The sequence below is a fragment of the Plecotus auritus genome (assembly GCF_963455305.1).
Source record: "Plecotus auritus genome assembly, chromosome: 5".
NCBI classification, from domain to species: Eukaryota; Metazoa; Chordata; class Mammalia; order Chiroptera; family Vespertilionidae; genus Plecotus; species Plecotus auritus.
In genome coordinates, this window is record NC_137776.1 from 3,563,581 (window position 1) to 3,572,587 (window position 9,007).

General features: G+C 44.7%; 1 protein-coding gene across 2 annotated transcripts in view; it reads right to left on the bottom strand.

Moving 5' to 3' along the window:
• LOC308247772 (uncharacterized protein) overlaps positions 1 to 9,007 on the bottom strand; it is a 246,509-nt gene that overhangs the window by 167,857 nt on the left and 69,645 nt on the right. The gene's annotated exons all lie outside the window — the stretch shown is intronic.

Here is a 9,007-nt window from a genome sequence, read left to right on the forward strand (position 1 = left end):
ACAATAGAGTGGTGAAGGCCTAGGAGAGGCAGGTGCGGGGTGGAGGGGGCAATGGAAAAAACAAATAAAGGGGACATCTGTAATACTTTCAACAATAAAGAAAGTAATAATAAATTTTTAAAGGATTTAAAAATAGCTTCTAACAATAAAATAAAACCAGTTTTTAAGAATGTCTGTACCCTGCTTTGTGGAGAAAATACAGAAATAAACACGATGGCATGCCACTGGTTGGATGTAAACTGATAAGACCTCACGAAGGGAAATTTGTCTATATTCAAAAACCTTAAAAGAAGTACAGTCAACAATTCTACTTCTAGAATGTCATCCTGGAGAAATAAACAGAAAATGTGAACAGCTGTATGTACAAGCGTGAAACACTTTCATGACATAAGTGTCCAGGAATTGAAGGTAAACTAATAATGCTACTTTTAATAAAATATTATGTGGCCATGAATAATGCCATAGATGTCTATTTAGTAATATCAAATAATGTTCCTTAACATTAAGCAAAATTATCAATTTACAAATCTGTCTAAATATCCCATTTTGATTTTTCAAAATATGTTTATATATATATATATATATATATATACAAAATATATATATCAAATCAAATAAAAATAGGATATTCTAGACATAGAAGGTTTGTAAACTGATATTTTATATATATATATATATATATATATATATATATATATATATATAATTTTTGGCTTATCTGTGTTTTCTATATAAACAAGTATATTCTTACAAATTATTTTTTATTTTAAATCAAAAAATGAAAAACCCTAATGTTAAAAACAAAAGCACAGAGTTTTAATCCATAGGCACTCAAAAGAAAAGACAACGAACACAAGACCACCTGGTTACTCGCACTGGCTCTGGTTTCCAGTGGCCCTCTGGCCTGGCACCTGGAGGTGTCCCTGCCCCCGGGTGGGGTGGGCGGGTGGAGTTGGGGCAGAGGAGCCAAGTTCTCGGTAGGACCTCGTCTCAGAGCCAGGCTTAAGCAAATTATAGAGTCCACGCATAGCTGCTGCTCTCCATTCCTCACCTCCCTCACTCTGACAATGGCCAGCTTTCTTTTCTTTGAGTAGGAAACCTGCAGAGGCAGCTGGCTTGGGATATGTTGTGTAGGCATGTGAGTTCGATGCAAATCACATGCAAAGACTCTCAGAGTTCTTTCTCAGACGGCCCAAGTTAGCAACATTTGTCTTCAGTTTGTATTACACCTAAAAGAGGGCACATACTTCTGATATTTCTCTCGGTTAATTTCTTCAGAATAAGTCAAGCTGCTGTCAGAAGAGGTTTCTGCTTTTTAAGTGCTCTATTCATCTTGGAGTTACCCATGCATGCATACTTACAAAAGGTAAATTATTTTCAAAGATAGAATAATTTTTCCAGAATAATTAAAGTCAAAGTAAGTGAAGAGCCAGAACATGATCATTTTCTATATGAATCAATATCTTTGAGAAACCAAGATGGCGGCATAGGTAAACACCTAAACTGCTGCCTCACACGACCACTTCAAAACTACAACTAAAAGACAAAATGGACATCATCCAGAACCACAGGAAGGCTGGCTGAGTGAAATTCTACAACTAGAAGGGAAGAGAAAAGCACACTGAGACTCACAGGAGCTGCGGAAGTAAAGTGCAGAGGTACAGAGGCGCGCACGTGGAAAGGGCTGGCAACTGAGTATGCGGCTGTCTTTTTCAAGCGGGAGGGAGACACAAGCTCTCGACTGCTCTGAACTCTAGTTCCGGGCAAGATTCTGGGTACCCAGACTTATACGGGGAGAAACTGGACTGTCTGGCATCGGGTGGAACTCGAGGGCGGCTTTCTCTCAGAGGTGCTTGCAGCAATTACCATGGGACACTGAGACCTGAGGGCCTATTAGGGCAGGGCTGACGGGAAGCCATTGCTGTTTGCTCCGCCCTGAGACTCCGCCCCATCCAAGCTGAGTGCAGAGGCTTTTGCATACGAATGGCCTGGTCCTTTGAAATCTAAACTTACCTAACAAACTGCAGCTGAGTCATAAAGACCCAAACATCCAAAAGAAGGCCCAAGGCCCCACAGCAGCTTGCATTGCTTCACAGCTGGGCCTCATCTGGGCACTTCCAAAACCCAAACAAAGAAGAGGAATCTGCAGATCTCTCCATAGCTCCTGCTGGGTGGCCTCAGGCAGAAGCTAACTTAGCACCTCCTTGGAGATCCAAGAGCCAGTGTACCCAGGGGTCAGAGTGGGACCATCCAGATTTACAACTCCTCAGATCCATAAGGGACACACTAAGGGGGCAGACTCAGTGAGCACCAAAGCCCCACTGAAGCAAGTCTTGTCTCAAAAGGGTGTCTCCAGCACAGAAGTTCTCTCATTGTAGACAGAGCTGATCCTCACAGCCAACTGGCCTGGAGGTCAATTCCTCCCAGTGATACCAACAACTATCAAGGCTTAACTACAACAAGACTGTGCACACAGTCCACCAAGAGTGTCCACCTCAGGTAACTGGGGAGGCTGAGCCACTGGGCCCCACAGGACACCTAGCACACAAAGCCACTCTGTCAACTCAGGGAAGTAGCCAAAATGCGGAGACAGAGAAACAGGTCACAAATGAAAGAAATGGAGGAAAGCAAATGACTGGATATAGAGTTCAAAACCACAGTTACAAGGTTTTTCAAGAATTTTCTAGAAACTGCCAATAAATTTAGCGAGACCCTCAAGAATATGAAAAAGGACCAACTAGAAATTAAGGATACACTGATTGAAATAAAAAATATACAGAGATCCAACAGCAGACTAGAGGATCGCAAGAATCAAGTCAAAGATTTGAAATACAAAGAAGCAAAAAATACCCAAACGGAAAAGCAAAAAGAAAAAAGAATCCAAAAATATAAAGATAGTGTAAGGAGCCTCTGGGACAACTTCAAGCGTACCAACATCCGAACGAATTATGGGATGCCAGAAGAAGAGAGAGAGCAAGATACTGAAAACCTATTTGAAGAAATAATGACAGAAAACTTCCCCTACCTGGTGAAAGAAATAGACTTACAAGTCCAGGAAGCACACAGAACCCCAAACAAAAGGAATCCAAAGAGGACCACACCAAGACACATCATAATTAAAATGCCAAGAGCAAAAGACAAAGGGAGAATATTAAAAGCAGCAAGAGAAAAACAGTTAGTTACCTACAAGGGAGCACCCATACGATTGTCAGCTGATTTCTCAACAGAAACTATGCAGGCCAGACGGGAGTGGCAAGAAATATTCAAAGTGATGAATAGCAAGAATTTAAAACCAAGATTACTCTACCCAGCAAAGCTATCATTCAGAATTGAAGGTCAGTTAAAGAGCTTCACAGATAAGAAAAAGCTAAAGGAGTTCATCACCACCAAACCAGTATTATATGAAATGCTGAAAGGTATTCTTTAAGAAGAGGAAGAAGAAGAAAAAGGTAAAGATAAAAATTATGAACAACAAATAGATATCTATCAACAAGTGAACCTAAAAATCAAGTGAATTAAAAATCTGATGAACAGAATAAACTGGTGAATATAATAGAATCAGAGGCATAGAAAGGGAGTGGACTGACAAATCTCGGGGGGAAAGGGGTGTGGGGGGTGCAGGAAGAGACTGGACAAAAATCATACACCTATGGATGAGGACAGTGGTAGGGTAAGGGCAGAGGGTGGGGTGGGAACTGAGTGGAGGGGAGCTATGGGGGAAAAAAAGAGAAACAATTGTAATAATCTGAACAATAAATATTTGTTAAAAAAAAACAAAGTAAAAATAAAGAATCAATATTTTTTATAGTTCAGACAACTTAGAGCATGGGTTTATAACAGCTGGATAATGAAAACAGTTTTAGTTGCTTTTGCTATTAATAGTGATTTTATGAACTGCAGACTTCACTCAGCAAAATCAAACATCTCTGTCACACACACATACACACCTCTCAAATTTTATTAACACCTGTTAAAATTATAGCCATTTAAAAGTTAACTCAAAGTAGTGTACTTTTAAAGAGATATTACCAAGAGCAGATTTTTGTGGATGACAGGCTGTTCTCCCATACTGCCAGCAGTATTGGAATAAATGCTCATATATGAGTCAACCGTATCTACTTAATTGGCTCAAGTCGTGACAGGCAGCACGGACCCACTGATTGTCCAATTACATATTCTGGTGACCAGGAAAGGACATAAGCAAGAGACCCTGCTGGGTTCTTTTCCTACGAGGATCCGATCTGTAGAAGAGGCCCCGCTGGGTTCTTTTCCCAGGAGGACCCGATCTTCAGAAGAGACTCCATTGGGTTCTTTTCCTAGGAGGACCCGATCTGCAGAAGAGACTCCGCTGGGTTCTTTTCCTAGGAGGACCCGATCTGCAGAAGAGGCCCCGCTGGGTTCTTTTCCCAGGAGGACCCGATCTGCAGAAGAGGCCCCGCTGGGTTCTTTTCCCAGGAAGACCAGATCTGCAGAAGAGACCCCGCTGGGTTCTTTTCCTAGGAGGACCCGATCTGTAGAAGAGGCTCCATTGGGTTCTTTTCCTAGGAGGACCCGATCTGTAGAAGAGGCTCCATTGGGTTCTTTTCCTAGGAGGACCCGATCTGTAGAAGAGACCCCGCTGGGTTCTTTTCCTAGGAGGACCCGATCTGCAGAAGCGGCCCCGCTGGGTTCTTTTCCCAGGAGGACCCGATCTGTAGAAGAGACCCCGCTGGGTTCTTTTCCTAGGAGGACCCGATCTGCAGAAGAGACCCCGCTGAGTTCTTTTCCTAGGAGGACCAGATCTGCAGAAGAGACCCCGCTGGGTTCTTTTCCTAGGAGGACCCGATCTGCAGAAGAGACCCCGCTGGGTTCTTTTCCTAGGAGGACCAGATCTGCAGAAGAGACCCCGCTGGGTTCTTTTCCTAGGAGGACCCGATCTGTAGAAGAGGCTCCATTGGGTTCTTTTCCTAGGAGGACCCGATCTGCAGAAGCGGCCCCGCTGGGTTCTTTTCCTAGGAGGACCAGATCTGCAGAAGAGACCCCGCTGGGTTCTTTTCCTAGGAGGACCCGATCTGTAGAAGAGGCTCCATTGGGTTCTTTTCCTAGGAGGACCCGATCTGCAGAAGAGACCCCGCTGAGTTCTTTTCCTAGGAGGACCAGATCTGCAGAAGAGACCCCGCTGGGTTCTTTTCCTAGGAGGACCCGATCTGCAGAAGAGACCCCGCTGGGTTCTTTTCCTAGGAGGACCAGATCTGCAGAAGAGACCCCGCTGGGTTCTTTTCCTAGGAGGACCCGATCTGTAGAAGAGGCTCCATTGGGTTCTTTTCCTAGGAGGACCCGATCTGCAGAAGCGGCCCCGCTGGGTTCTTTTCCTAGGAGGACCAGATCTGCAGAAGAGACCCCGCTGGGTTCTTTTCCTAGGAGGACCCGATCTGTAGAAGAGGCTCCATTGGGTTCTTTTCCTAGGAGGACCCGATCTGTAGAAGAGACCCCGCTGGGTTCTTTTCCTAGGAGGACCCGATCTGCAGAAGCGGCCCCGCTGGGTTCTTTTCCCAGGAGGACCCGATCTGTAGAAGAGACCCCGCTGGGTTCTTTTCCTAGGAGGACCCGATCTGCAGAAGAGACCCCGCTGAGTTCTTTTCCTAGGAGGACCAGATCTGCAGAAGAGACCCCGCTGGGTTCTTTTCCTAGGAGGACCCGATCTGCAGAAGAGACCCCGCTGGGTTCTTTTCCTAGGAGGACCAGATCTGCAGAAGAGACCCCGCTGGGTTCTTTTCCTAGGAGGACCCGATCTGTAGAAGAGGCTCCATTGGGTTCTTTTCCTAGGAGGACCCGATCTGCAGAAGCGGCCCCGCTGGGTTCTTTTCCTAGGAGGACCAGATCTGCAGAAGAGACCCCGCTGGGTTCTTTTCCTAGGAGGACCAGATCTGCAGAAGAGGCCCCGCTGGGTTCTTTTCCCAGGAGGACCCGATCTGTAGAAGAGACCCCGCTGGGGTCTTTTCCTAGGAGGACCCGATCTGCAGAAGAGACCCCGCTGGGTTCTTTTCCTAGGAGGACCCGATCTGCAGAAGAGACCCCGCTGGGTTCTTTTCCTAGGAGGACCAGATCTGCAGAAGAGGCCCCGCTGGCTTCTTTTCCTAGGAGGACCAGATCTGCAGAAGTGCCCTCCAGCAGGCTACAGAAATAGCAGTGGGGGGCCACTCCCATTTTTGTAAGGAAAAAGAAAAGAAAATAGTACGTTCACATTAAAGCCACTGGAGGCTGGTTGCAAGCACTACTCTCACCTAGGGAATACCACCTCTAGGTGCCATTGCCACCTCTTTCTGTGCCCGGGGCTCATCTTCCCTCTGGCAGAGAGCAAGGATCCCTTGGCTCTGAAAGAAAACGTTGTCCCTCCTTAGCATGAAGCAGTTACAGAAGAGACCCTGTGCCTCTTTTCTCAAAGAATTCAGAGCCAAGGTACTTGAGGGAGGATGTGGTAGGAAGTTAGACATAAGCAGAGCAAGGAGGATGGACCAACTGGAGGAGAAATGGACGGGGCCCTGAGAGGTGCTTCTCACCACTCCAACTGCTCTGAGCTGGCCATGGAGGAACCTGGGCAGAACTGACCTTTACCTTTGCTCAGGAGGAGTTGGGACACCTGTTGGGAATATATAGAATTATTCCATTCATTTTGGAAAGTCATATACAGGGACCTTTATATGTTGGGACCCACTGTCTGGGAAAAGGATGGAGGGATATTTCCTCTAAAGCAAGCATGTCAAACTCGTGGCCTCCGGCTGCATGCGGCCCACAACAAATATTTTTGTGGCCCAGCCAATATAATGGTATGTAAGAAACGTTTTAATAAAAATTTCGTAACTTAATTTTTACAATATCCTGTTATACGTAATTATTAATAACGAACTGCAAGGTTCACTAATGACTAATTACTATAATCGTGTTGCATTCATTTCCCTTACGCGCAGGCGCACCATTTCCCTCCACTAATAATAGCAGCGAATATTTTAGCAGCCGATGGCCACGTCATTAGTCTTGGACTGAGTTGTTTGGTGTGCGCAACGGGAAATATTTCTCTCTTGGAGAACAAGAAAAATAGGTTTATTTGCATTACTCTTATTAATTTGTGCAGTTATTCAGTGTCTGGTAAGAAAATGTTCAAGAAAAATATTAATTTTTATTAAAATGTTCTATTATTTTATGTTAATGATGACTCTTTTATTTCAGCCCTTTGCATTCAGCATGTCTCTATCGAAATAAACCTATGTTTCTATGAAAATGGAAGCTTTTGTTTTTTTGCGGCCACATAAGCTTAAACCTTTTCATCTGGCCTGTGTTAGCCTGTGAGTTCGACACGCTTGCTCTAAAGGTTAATGCAGTAGTTCCCTGTGGTGAATGTCTGACTTTTACCAGGTGTTCTAGTTATGGTCTTTAATTATCTATTAACTACAGTATGAATTGTTCTGATAATGTTACCCTCCCTTATAGTAATGGACATACTAAACCGCCGGGCGATTGGTTTCTGACATGTGGGGTAACTGTTTATTCATATGTCCCTGCCAACAGCACGGGGGGCAGGGGGAGAGGAGCCTTGTTCCTTAGGATGACTGATATCTTTGAACCCCAGAAACATCACAGGGTTGTAACCCAAAGAGACCTCCTCACGGCTGTTGCACTGGACTGCAATGGCATCTCCACCTGGAGCCCTGCTGACCATACTGTTTTATCCGTCTCTGTTCTGCTGGTACTGGCAGGCTCCCTTAAAGGGGAAGTGGCCCAGCTGGCTTGGAGCATGGTAAAAGCCCTGAATGCCACCTCCAGGGCCATACATGGGATAAACTAGGAGCTGAGCCAGGTCAGGGAGGCCGTTCTGGAGAATCGGGCAGCAACAGATTGTTTGCTGTTTGTGGCATGACCACAGTTGGGAGGAATTCAAAGGAATGTGCTGTTTTAATCTTTCTGACAATTCTCGGTAGACAGAAAACATATACAGGATCCTGCATTTGGTGTATGCCATCCCTGGGAACTGCTTTCAAGGCAGAAGCAAATGCAGTTCAGCAAGATGAGACTTTTCATGTAAAAGGAATCTATAGATATGAGATGATAGAAATAGCAGTGGGGAAATGTTAGGGGCAAAAATAGAATATGGGGGGCTAGCTATGGTTATGGGAAATATTAATCATGCTCTGTTATCCATGATTGCCTTGTGTTGGTTAAAGGACATTCTGACCTGGCTGGGAGTTGTACGCCCCGGGGCCTGGGAGTCAACCTTGGAATATGGCCCGTTCTCATTCAAGAACTGCCTTTATCACGGAAAGATTAACAATCTTGTTGCCCAAACAACGGAGCTCCACCTCAGCCCACACTGCCTACTTCCCCATGCCTGTAATCCCTACTCTCCCCGTAATCCTGGTCTTACCGTGTATAAGCATGACCATCTGTCTCCAAATCTCCCTGGCTCACAGTATATTTCTCATTTTGGGGGGGAAATGTGATAAAATATATGTAACATAAAATTATGGGACTTATGGGGTACTGCAGAGCAGATTTTTGTGGATGACCTGCTGCTCTCCCATACCGCCGGCAGTATTGGAATAAACACTCATATATGATTCAAATAAATAAATAAATAGATATTACCTACAATTAAAAATCAAAACCAATCTTGGTTCTCTATTAAAATACCGATTTTTAGTCAATAACTATACTTTCTTCAGGAAACTATTGTGAAACTCAGAGAAAAAACAGAACACACCGAGACAATTTATTTGCTAAATTACAAGACTCTATACTAGTGTAGGCTGCTGTTGGGATTTCCAAAGCAGGCTGAAAAGAGGAAATACCAGCAATGCTATGTAACTCACTGTGATTTTACTGATTAGCAGTAAATTGCAAATTCTCTTGCTGACAGAAAAGGGTAAGATGTTAACTCTCAGTCATTCTGCCTGTGGGGCCCTGATGGCTGCTGGTGGGCGTGGCACTTTCCCCAGCTGAACTCAGACCGTGTTAGGAGTTCACTGTGTTGGGC